Genomic DNA, 12565 nt, shown 5'->3' on the forward strand with positions numbered 1-12565 from the left:
CATAGCTATCAAGTTTCAATTTTGTTCAATGCAGGAAAGCAGCCAAAGAAGTATTATACATGGTCCCCAGCCCTCAAATTGCTGACATTTTACTTTGAAGCTATCTTATCTCTCAAGGGATTTACCAGATCAAGAGTTCTATCTGGCTAGTCTTCAAATTCAACTAAGGTATCAGCCAAATTCAGCAAATGCAGCAAATTCTTAAAATAGTGAGGATTGCTCCCAAGTTCTAATTCTCACACTTCTTACCTTAACTAAATTCATTTCAACCACTCTATACTAAACGTTGGAAATTCAAAACTAAAGAAAAGCATAACCCCTAACCTCAGCAAGCTCAGGATGAGGGAAAGGGAAATTGACTTATTAACAAATAAGTGAAATGAAGGGTAGTGTGAGTCAGAAAAGGGCAGGAAAATGGTTAGAAAAGATTTAATATGAGGGTGTGGCAGTGTGGCAGCCGGCCTCCAAGATGGCCCCAGTGAGCGCCACCTTCTGTCATTCACACCCTCGTACAGTCTCCTCCCACATTGTATCAGAGTTAGTCTCTGTGACCCATAGAATAGGCTGGAAGTGTGACATTGCTCCCTCTGCTTTGCTCGTTGATCACTTGCTCTGAGAGAAGGCAATAGCAATGTCTTGAGGGAGCAGCAGAAGAGAGATCCACATGGGAAAGAACTGAGGCCTTCCACCAACAACCAGCAATAATGTGATGAGTTGCCTTGGACATGGATTCTCTAGCCCCAGTCGAGCCTTCAGGTGACTGTGGCTGCAACCTCATGAGAGACCCTGAGTTAAGCTGCTCCTGAATTTCTAACCCCTGTCCATCCAAAGATGCCCATTCCTAGTCCCTGAAAACTGTGAATATGTCACACCATTGGTAAAAGTGAATCAAGGTAGTAGATGGAATTAAGGTTGTTAGTCAACTGACCTTAAAAGAGGGAGAGACTTCTGAGAAGATGGCAGAATAGGAAAGGCAGAGCAAACTTCCCCTCCATGAAAAAAAAAAAAAAAGAGAAAGGGCAGGAAGCACCCAGAACAGTGGCTTGAGGGTGCAACTGGCCAGAGGGACCTCTAAAACACATGGTGGGAACTTGGATGAAAAAGCAGAGAAATTGCATCTGAAAGGACAGGATTAGTTTATTCAGCCAGGACCACTGCTGGTGGCTGGCAGCTGGAGCTGGCCACCAAGTGTGGGAGGGAATAGCTATCCACTCCCCATGCACCCATCTTAGCAGTTGACTGGGGAAATAATCCTTCACAGCCTCGTGTCCAGGAGCTCCCATAAGGGACCTCAGGATTCTGCAGACTTGTGGTAACCACATTTACTCTTCCTCCACAGAAGCCCATGGTGTGCACAGGTGAGAGGCAGGGAGAGGTGAGGGCACTGCACAGAAGTGCCAGGAGGCCCCCCCCCCCAACCCCAGAGGCTCATGCATGCACAGCAGACAGAAACTGTGGCACATTTGACTTGGAGGGTGAGAAGTGCAACCCCACAGCCTGAGAATGGTCCACTCAGAGGCCTGGGAACCATTGGACCCACTATACCCTTGAGCAGACTCCCTGCCAAACTGCACAGAGTCCACACCCTACCCACAGGGCTGACAGTCCCCAATGCACATGGAGAACTGGTGTGCTGATTGGATTTTCACCTGCTTTGGACCCTGCACAGTGCACAGTTCAAGTTGGGAGAAAGCTGGTTTGAGGGTAAGAGATGGCTCAAGAGCACCATCTGCTGGGAAGACAGGGAAAGTGCATTCCAGCAAACTATAGCTCTGCCAAATTATAGATCAATGTTCAAATAATCCTGCACATTCCAAAATAACCTTATCAATATAAGCAAATGCCCCAAAGCCAACAGAAAAATCACAAAGCACATGAAGACCCAAGTAGATATGGACAAACCAAACACCAAGTTAAAAAGCCAGAGGAGACACAGAATCTGGAGCAATTAATCAAAGTAGTATACACAAATCTACAAAACAACTTCAATGGGTTGGCTAAAGACATAAAAGACTTTAGAAGAGCATGAAGAAGGATTTGAAAGAGTAACCTAAAAATAGAAGATCTTATGGAAATAAAAGTTACTGTAGATCAAGTTTAAAATCTACTAGAGACAAACAATAGCAGATCTGAAGAGGCAGAAGAAAGAATAAGTGAATTAGAGGACATAACAATTGAATGTGAGCACACAAAAGAACAAATGGTGAAAAAACAAAATTTTGAAATGGATCTCAGGGAAAGGAAGGACAACAGGAAATGCACAAATATAAGAATCATTGGTGTCTCAGAAGAAAAAGAGAAGAGTAAAGGGCTAGGAAGAGTATTTGAGGAAATAGTTGGAGAAAACTTCCCAACTCATAAATAACATAAATATGCAAATCAAAGAAGCCCAACAAATACCAAATAGAATAAATCCAAATAGACCCACTCCAAGACATATACTAATCAGTTTGTCAAATGCTGAAGAGAAGGAGAAAGTCCTGAAAACAGTGAGATAAAAGTGATTCACCACATACAAGGGAAGCCACATAAGAGTAAGTGCTGACTAATCAGAGGGCACCATGGAGGTGAGAAGGCAGTGGTATGACATATTGAAGATTCTGAAAGAGAAAAATTGCCAGCCAAGAATTCTTTATCCAGCAAAGCACTCCTTCAAAATTGAAGGAGAGTTTAAAATTTTCACAAACAAATGCTAAAAGAATTTATTAACAAGAGACCTGCCCTTCAAGAAATACTGCAGAGAGTTCTACCAGCTGAGAAAAGAAGAAAGGAGAGAGAGGTCTGGAGCAGGGCACAGAATTGAAGAGTATTAGTAAGGATAACTTAAATGAAAATAAGAGAGAGGGGAAAAAATAGATCTGATGACTAAAATCCAAAGGATAAGATGGCTGGTTCAGGAACTCGCTTCACAGTAATAACCTTGAATGCGAATGGATTAAACCCCCCAATTAAAACATATATATTGGCAGAAGGGATTAAAGAGTATGACCAATCAATATGCTGTTTACAAGAGACTCATCTTAGACCCAGCAATACAAAGCGATCAAAGAAATATTCCACACAAGCTGCAACCAAAAGAAAGCAGGGGTAGCTATACTAATATCAGACAAAATAGACTTTAAATGCAAAGATGTAATAAGAGACAAAGAAGGACACTATATATTGATAAAAGGGACAATTCACCAAGAAGAAATAACAATTATAAATGTTTATGCACCCAATCAAGGAGCTCCAAAGTGCATGAGACAAACATTGGCTAAATTGAAGGAAGCAATAGACATTTCCAGAATAATAGTGGGAGACTTCAATACTCCACTCTCTTCTATAGATAGAACAGCTAGACAGAGGACCAATAAGGAAAGTGAGTACCTAAACAATGTGATAAATGAATTAGACTTAATAGACATATATAGATTGTTACATCCCAAATTATCCGGATATGTACCCATGGAACATTCTCTAGGATAGATCATTTGCTGGGGCACAAAATAAGTCTTAATAAATCTAAAAATCTTTAAATTATTCAAAGCACATTCTCTGACCATAATGGAATGCAACTAAAAACAATAACCACCAAAGAACCAGCACTTTCACAAATATATGGGGTTAAATAACACACTCCTAAACAACCAGTAGGTCAAAGAAGAAAATTGCAAGAGAAATTGGTAAATATCTACAGACAAATGAATATGAGAACACAACATATCAAAACCTGTGCAATGCAGTGAAGGCAGTGCTGAGAGGGAAATTTATAGCTCTAAATGCATACATCAAAAAGTAAGAAAGGGCTAAAACCAAAGACCTAACTGAACAACTAAAGAGGCTAGGGAATGATCAGGAAACCTACTTTGCAGTGAATTGGAAAAGCTAGTTATCAAACTTATTTGGAAGGTAAAGGGGACTCAAATTGCCAAAAACATTCTAAAAAAGAAGAAAGAAGTGTGAGGACTTACACTTCCTGACTTTAAAGCCTACTATAAAGCCACAGTGGTCAAAACATCATGGTACTGGCACAGAGATAGATATACTGATCAATGGAATCAAATTAAGAGTTTGGAAATAGACCCCTAGATCTATGGTCAACTGATTTTTAATAAGGCCTCCAAATCCACTGAACTGGGACAGAACAGTCTTTTCAACACGTGGGGCTGGGAGAACTGGATATCCATATCCAAAAGAATGAAAGAGGACCCCTACCTCACACCCTATGCAAAAATTAACTCAAAGTGGATCAAAGACCTCAGTATAAGAGACAGTACCATAAAACTCTTGGAAGATAATATAGGAAAACATCTTCAAGTCCTAGTAATAGGGGATAGCTCCTTAGGTTTTACAACCAAAGCACCAAGCAATGAAAGAAAAAAATAGATAAAAGGGGAACTCCTCAAAATCAAAAGCTTCTGTGCCTCAAAGGACTTTGTAAAAAAGGTAAAGAGGCAGCCAACTCAATGGGAGAAAATATTTGGAAACCATCTGTCTGATAAAAGACTGATAGCCAGCATATATAAAGAAATCCTACAACTCAACTACAGTAGTACAAACAGCCCAATTATAAAATGGGCAAAAGATATGAAAAGACATTTTTCTAAAGAGGAAGTACAAATGGCTAAAAAACACATGAAAAAATGTTCGTATTCTCTAGCTGTTAGGGAAATGCAAATCAAAACCACGATGAGATATCATCTCACACCAATAAGAATGGCTGCCATTAAAGAAACAGAAAACTACAAATACTGGAGAGGATGTGGAGAAATTGGAACTCTTATTCATTGCTGGTAGAAATGTATAATGGTACAGCCACTGTGGAAGACAGTTTGGCAGTTCCTCAGAAAACTAGATATCGAGTTACCCTACAATCTGACAATCCCATTCCCGGTATATACCCAGAAGATCTGAAAGCAGTGACACGGACAGACATTTACATGTCAATTGTTCACAATTTCCAAGAGATGGAAACAATCTAAGTGTCCTTCAACAGACGAGTGGATAAACAAAATGTGGTATATACATACAATGGAATACTATGCAGCAATAAGAAGGAACGAGGTCATGAAACATATGGCAACATGGATGAACCTTGAAGATATAATGCTGAGTGAAATGTCAGACATAAAAGGAGAGATATCGTATGTTACCACTACTATGAACTCCCTGAACAATGTAAAATCAGTGTCTTATAATGTAGAATATAGGGGACCTAGAGATGGACAGAAGCCTAGTGAAGGGAGAATGATTACCTAATATGTACAGACATGTTAATGAGGGTGAACTTAAAGGTATGAGAATGGATGGGGGTGATGATTGTTTGATAATGGGTTAGAAGTATCAGTGCTGCATTGAAAGCGAACATAATCGAAAGTGATTGTTTAAAGGCATGTATCCCACAGATAAAAATAAGTGCTTGCATGATATTCTTCTAAGGTATGACACTGTTAACAAAGAGTTAACAACAGAGTGATATATGGGGAAAACTACCTATTGCATAATAGAGACTCTACTTAATAGGAATTATCTTACAAGTACCACACAAATACTAGGTATAAATAATTAGGGGCTGATAAGAGCTTTGGAGTGTTTTGAGTCATGATAATTGTTTAAAATTGAGAGTGACAATGAATGGATAACTAAGTGAAGATAATGTGAAACATTGATTGTTTGTCTTGGAAGGAATATATGCTATGAAATCAGGAAACCCCTACTTACTAAGTCAAGCTCTTGATCTTGAGGCTTGCTCTTGTGAAACTTATGGTTGTAAAGGGGAGGCTGAGCCCACCTATCAAATAAATTTATCACCCTCCGCCTATGTGGGACATGACTCAGGTGAGTGAGTCTCCCTGGTGACGTGGGACATGGATTCCAGGAATGAGCCTGTCCGTGGCATCAAGGGATTGAGAATGTCTTCTTGACCAAAAGCGGGAAAAAAAAGGTAACAAAATAAGGTTTCAGTGGCTAAGAGATTTCAAATAGAGTTGAGAGGCTATCCTGGAGGTTACTCATATGCAAGCTTCAGCTAGATACGCCAAATGGCCACAGTAGGACAAACCCAAATCAACAGTATTTGCGAAAACTATAAAGAATACCCTGGTCCCTATCTGAGACTCCATAAAAGTTTCACTCACTAAGTATATTTTTCAGAAACTTAAATCCTGCAGAGTGTTCCTCTGCCAGATAAGTTCCCAAACCCAGAGGCAACAGCTTCTTCAAGAATATCAACCAGATGTGTCCCCCTTTCTTATATTGACACCCTTTTTCAATATAAACAAGTTAGGGTGGCACTGCTTAGATATCCCTGAAGATTGAGAAAGTGATTAAATGAGAGGAAGGGGTAGCAACAGACAAGATAAGATTATGAATACTGAATATTTATCTAAATGTTTTTAATTAATTAATTATTATTTATTCATTAGTTGCTAGGGCATTAGAATAGCTAGAAGGAAATGGTCGAACTGTAACCCGTAACATTCTTTGAAATTTGCTCTAGAGCTACTCGTTAAATTGTACTTTGAAAGCTATCACCTTTCTGTATATATGTTATATATTCAGAATAAGGAAATAACTGAAATTGTGGAACTGTAACCCATAACATTCCTTGAAATTTCATGTATAACAACTTGTTAAATCATATTTTGGAAGTTATCACCTTTCTGTATATATGTTATATTTCACAACAAAACATGTAAAAAAAAAAAAAAGAGAGAGAGAGAGAGCAAGACAGTGTCCTGGTTTATCCAGGTAAGCCCAACGTAACTGCAGCAGTCCTTAAAGTGGAAGATGGAAGCAGGAGGACGTCAGGGTGATGCAGTGTAAGAGGGACTGAAGGGAGGAGCCAGGAGCCAAGGATTGTGGAAAGTCTCTAGAAGCTGGAAATTATCACATGGATGGTCACCCACTACCACAAATATTGATGTTGGACAAAGCATAAGCATGAATTAGACTTTTATTGTACTAAACCACCAAATTTTACAGCAGCTGTTGCTTTTTTTTTTTTATCTTCATTTTATTGAGATATATTCAAATACCACGTAGTCATACAAAACAAATCGTACTTTCGATTGTTCATAGTACCATTACATAGTTGTACATTCATCACCCAAATCAATCCCTGACACCTTCATTAGCACACACACAAAAATAACAAGAATAATAATTAGAGTGAAAAAGAGCAATTGAAGTAAAAAAGAACACTGGGTACCTTTGTCTGTTTGTTTCCTTCCCCTATTTTTCTACTCATCCATCCATAAACTAGACAAAGTGGAGTGTGGTCCTTATGGCTTTCCCAATCCCATTGTCACCCCTCATAAGCTACATTTTTATACAACTGTCTTCGAGATTCATGGGTTCTGGGTTGTAGTTTGATAGTTTCAGGTATCCACCACCAGCTACCCCAATTCTTTAGAACCTAAAAAGGGTTGTCTAAAGTGTGCATAAGAGTGCCCACCAGAGTGACCTCTCGGCTCCTTTTGGATTCTCTCTGCCACTGAAGCTTATTTCATTTCCTTTCACATCTCCCTTTTGGTCAAGAAGATGTTCTCCGTCCCACGATGCCAGGTCTACATTCCTCCCCGGGAGTCATATTCCACGTTGCCAGGGAGATTCACTCCCCTGGGTGTCTGATCCCACGTAGGGGGGAGGGCAGTGATTTCACCTTTCAAGTTGGCTTAGCTAGAGAGACAGGGCCACATCTGAGCAACAAAGAGGCATTTGGGAGGAGGCTCTTAGGCACAACCATAGGGAGGCCTAGCCTCTCCTTTGCAGCAACCGTCTTCCTAAGGGTAAAATCTGTGGTAGAGGGCTCAACCCATCAAACCACCAGTCCCCTATGTCTGTGGTCATGTTAGCAACCATGGAGGTGGGGTAGGCGAATACCCCTGCATCCTCCACAGGCTCCTCAAGGGGCACTTCATCTTTTTTTTTCCTTGTTTTCCTTGTTTTTCTTTTTTTCTTTTTTTTTTTTAACTTTCCCTTCTTTTTTAAATCAACTGTATGAAAAAAAAGTTAAAAAGAAAACAAACATACAATAAAAGAACATTTCAAAGAGACCATAACAAGGGAGTAAGAAAAAGACAACTAACCTAAGATAACTGCTTAACTTCCAACATGTTCCTACTTTACCCCAAGAAAGTTACCTAATATAGCAACATTTCTGTGAACTTGCTCCTACTATATCCATCAGAAATTAACAGACCATAGTCATTCCTGGGCATCCCCAGAACGTTAAATAGCTTATCTGTTCTTCTTGGATTATTGTTCCCCCTTCCTTAATTACTCTCTATTGCTAGTTCCCCTACATTCTGCATTATAAGCCATTTGTTTTACATTTTTCAAAGTTCACATTAGTGGTAGCATATAATATTTCTCTTTTTGTGCCTGGCTTATTTCGCTCAGCATTATGTCTTCAAGGTTCATCCATGTTGTCATATGTTTCACCAGATCGTTCCTTCTTACTGCCGCGTAGTATTCCATCGTGTGTATATACCACATTTTATTTATCCACTCATCTGTTGAAGGACATTTGGGTTGTTTCCATCTCTTGGCAATTGTGAATAATGCTGCTATGAACATTGGAGTGCAGATATCTGTTCGTGTCACTGCTTTCCGATCTTCCGGGTATATACCAAGAAGTGCAATCGCCGGATCGAATGGTAACTCTATATCTAGTTTTCTAAGGAACTGCCAGACTGACTTCCAGAGTGGCTGAACCATTATACAGTCCCACCAACAGTGAATAAGAGTTCCAATTTCTCCACATCCCCTCCAGCATTTGTAGTTTCCTGTTTGTTTAATGGCAGCCATTCTAACCGGTGTTAGATGGTATCTCATTGTGGTCTTAATTTGCATCTCTCTAATAACTAGAGAAGCTGAACATTTTTTCATGTGTTTCTTGGCCATTTGTATTTCCTCTTCAGAGAACTGTCTTTTCATATCTTTTGCCCATTTTATAATTGGGCCGACTGTACTATTGTCATTGAGTTGTAGGATTTCTTTATATATGCAAGATATCAGTCTTTTGTCAGATACATGGTTTCCAAAAATTTTTTCCCATTGAGTTGGCTGCCTCTTTACCTTTTTGAGAAATTCCTTTGAGGTGCAGAAACTTCTGAGCTTGAGGAGTTCCCATTTATCTATTTTCTCTTTTGTTGCTTGTGCTTTGGCTGTAAAGTCTAGGAAGTGGCCGCCTAATACAAGGTCTTGAAGATGTTTTCCTACATTATCTTCTAGGAGTTTTATGGTACTTTCTTTTATATTGAGATCTTTGGCCCATTTTGAGTTAATTTTTGTGTAGGGGGTGAGGTAGGGGTCCTCTTTCATTCTTTTGGATATGGATATCCAACTCTCCTAGCCCCATTTGTTGAAAAGACCATTATGACTCAGTTCAGTGACTTTGGGGGCCTTATCAAAGATCAGTCGGCCATAGATCTGAGGGTCTATCTCCAAATTCTCAATTTGATTCCATTGATCTATGTGTCTATCTTTGTGCCAGTACCATGCTGTTTTGGCAACTGTGGCTTTATAATAAGCTTCAAAGTCAGGGAGTGTAAGTCCTCCCACTTTGTTTTTCTTTTTTAGAGTGTCTTTAGCAATTCGAGGCATCTTCCCTTTCCAAATAAATTTGATAACTAGCTTTTCCAAGTCTGCAAAGTAGGTTGTTGGAATTTTGATTGGGATTGCATTGAATCTGTAGATGAGTTTGGGTAGAATTAACATCTTAATGACATTTAGTCTTCCTATCCATGAACATGGAATATTTTTCCATCTTTTAAGGTCCCCTTCTATTTCTTTTAGTAGAGTTATGTAGTTTTCTTTGTATAGGTCTTTTACATCTTTGGTTAAGTTTATTCCTAGGTACTTGATTTTTTTAGTTGCTATTGAAAATGGTATCTTTTTCTTGATTGTCTCTTCAGTTTGTTCATTTCTAGCACATAGAAACATTACTGACTTATGTGCATTAACCTTGTATCCCGCTACTTTGCTAAATTTGTTTATTAGCTCTAGTAGCTGTATCGTCGATTTCTCAGGGTTTTCTAGATATAAGATCATATCATCTGCAAACAATGACAGTTTTACTTCTTCTTTTCCAATTTGGATGCCTTTTATTTCTTTGTCTTGCCGGATTGCCCTGGCTAGCACTTCCAGCACAATGTTGAATAACAGTGGTGATAGCGGGCATCCTTGTCTTGTTCCTGATCTTAGAGGGAAGGATTTCAGTCTCTCACCATTGAGTACTATGCTGGCTGTGGGTTTTTCATATATGCTCTTTATCATGTTGAGGAAGTTTCCTTCAATTCCTACCTTTTGAAGTGTTTTTATCAAAAAGGGATGTTGGATTTTGTCAAATGCTTTTTCAGCATCTATTGAGATGATCAATTGATTTTTCCCTTTTGACTTGTTAATGTGTTGTAATACATTGATTGATTTTCTAAAGTTGAACCATCCTTGCATGCCTGGAATAAACCCCACTTGGTCATGGTGAATGATTTTTTTAATGTGTCTTTGGATTCGATTTGCAAGCATTTTGTTGAGGATTTTTGCATCTATATTCATTAGGGAGATTGGCCGGTAGTTTTCCTTTTTTGTAGCATCTTTGCCTGGTTTTGGTATTAGATCGATGTTAGCTTCATAAAATGAGTTAGGTAGTGTTCCATTTTCTTCAATGTTTTGAAAGAGTTTGAGTAAGATTGGTGTCAGTTCTTTCTGGAAAGTTTGGTAGAATTCCCCTGTGAAGCCATCTGGCCCTGGGCATTTATTTGTGGGAAGATTTTTGATGACTGATTGGATCTCTTTGCTTGTGATGGGTTGGTTGAGGTCTTCTATTTCTTCTCTGGTCAGTCTAGGTTGTTCATATGTTTCCAGGAAATTGTCCATTTCCTCTACATTATCCAGTTTGTTGCCATACAGTTGTTCATAGTATCCTCTTATAATTTTTTTAATTTCTTCAGGATCTGCAGTTATGTCACCTTTTTCATTCATTATTTTGTTTATATGGGTCTTCTCTCTTTTTGATTTTGTCAGTCTGGCTAGGGGCTTGTCAATCTTGTTGATCTTCTCAAAGAACCAACTTTTGGTGATATTTATCCTCTCTATTGTTTTTTTGTTCTCTATGTCATTTATTTCTGCTTTAATCCTTGTTATTTCTTTTCTTCTACTTGGTTTAGGATTGGTTTGCTGTTCATTTTCTAGCTTCTTCAGTTGATCTGTTAGTTCTTTGATTTTGGCTCTTTGTTCCTTTTTAATATATGCGTTTAGTGCTATAAATTTCCCCCTTAGCACTGCTTTTGCTGCATCCCATAGGTTTTGGTATGTTGTGTTCTCATTTTCATTCGTCTCTATATATTTAGCAATTTCTCTTGCTATTTCTTCTTTAACCCACTGATTGTTTAGGAGTGTGTTGTTTAACCTCCAGGTATTTGTGAATTTTCTAAGTCTCTGGTGGTTATTGACTTCTAATTGTACTCCATTGTGGTCAGAGAATGTGCTTTGAATAATTTCAATCTTTTTAAATTTATTGAGGCTTGTTTTATGTCCCAGCATACGATCTATTCTGGAGAAAGTTCCGTGAGCACTAGAAAAGTATGTGTATCCTGGTGATTTGGGATGTAATGTCCTGTATATGTCTGTTAAATCTAATTCATTTATCAGATTGTTTAGGTTTTCAATTTCCTTATTGGTCTTCTGTCTGGTTGATCTATCTATAGGAGAGAGTGATGTGTTGAAGTCTCCCACAATTATTGTGGAAACATCAATTGCTTCCTTTAGTTTTGCCAGTGTTTCGCTCATGTATTTTGTGGCACCTTGATTGGGTGCATAGAAATTTACGATTGTTATTTCTTCTTGCTGAATTGCCCCTTTTATTAGTACGTAGTGGCCTTCTTTGTCTCTCAAAACATCCCTGCATTTGAAGTCTATTTTATCTGAGATTAATATTGCTACCCCTGCTTTCTTTTGGCTGTAGCTTGCATGAAATATTTTTTTCCATCCTTTCACTTTCAGTTTCTTTGTGTCCCTGTGTCTAAGATGAGTCTCTTGTATGCAACATATTGATGGTTCATTTTTTTTGATCCATTCTGCGAATCTATATCTTTTAATTGGGGAGTTTAATCCATTTACATTCAACGTTATAACCGTGAAGGCATTTCTTGAATCAGCCATCTTATCCTTTGGTTTATGTTTGTCATATTTTTCCCCTCTGTCTATTAATATCCTTTATTGTACCCATACCGAATCTCTTTAGTACTGAACCTTTCTCCAAGTCTCTCTGTCCTTTCTTTGTTTCTCTGTCTGTAGGGCTCCCTTGAGTATCTCCAGTAGGCCAGGTCTCTTGTTAGCAAATTCTCTCAGCATTTGTTTGTCTGTGAAAAATTTAAGCTCTCCCTCAAATTTGAAGGAGAGCTTTGCTGGATAAAGTATTCTTGGCTGGAAATTTTTCTCACTCAGAATTTTAAATATATCGTGCCACTGCCTTCTTGCCTCCATGGTGGCTGCTGAGTAGTCACTACTTAGTCTTATGCTGTTTCCTTTGTATGTGGTGAATTGCTTTTCTCTTGCTGCTTTCAGAACTTGCTCCTTC

This window comes from Choloepus didactylus, chromosome 4 (assembly GCF_015220235.1).
Source record: "Choloepus didactylus isolate mChoDid1 chromosome 4, mChoDid1.pri, whole genome shotgun sequence".
NCBI classification, from domain to species: Eukaryota; Metazoa; Chordata; class Mammalia; order Pilosa; family Megalonychidae; genus Choloepus; species Choloepus didactylus.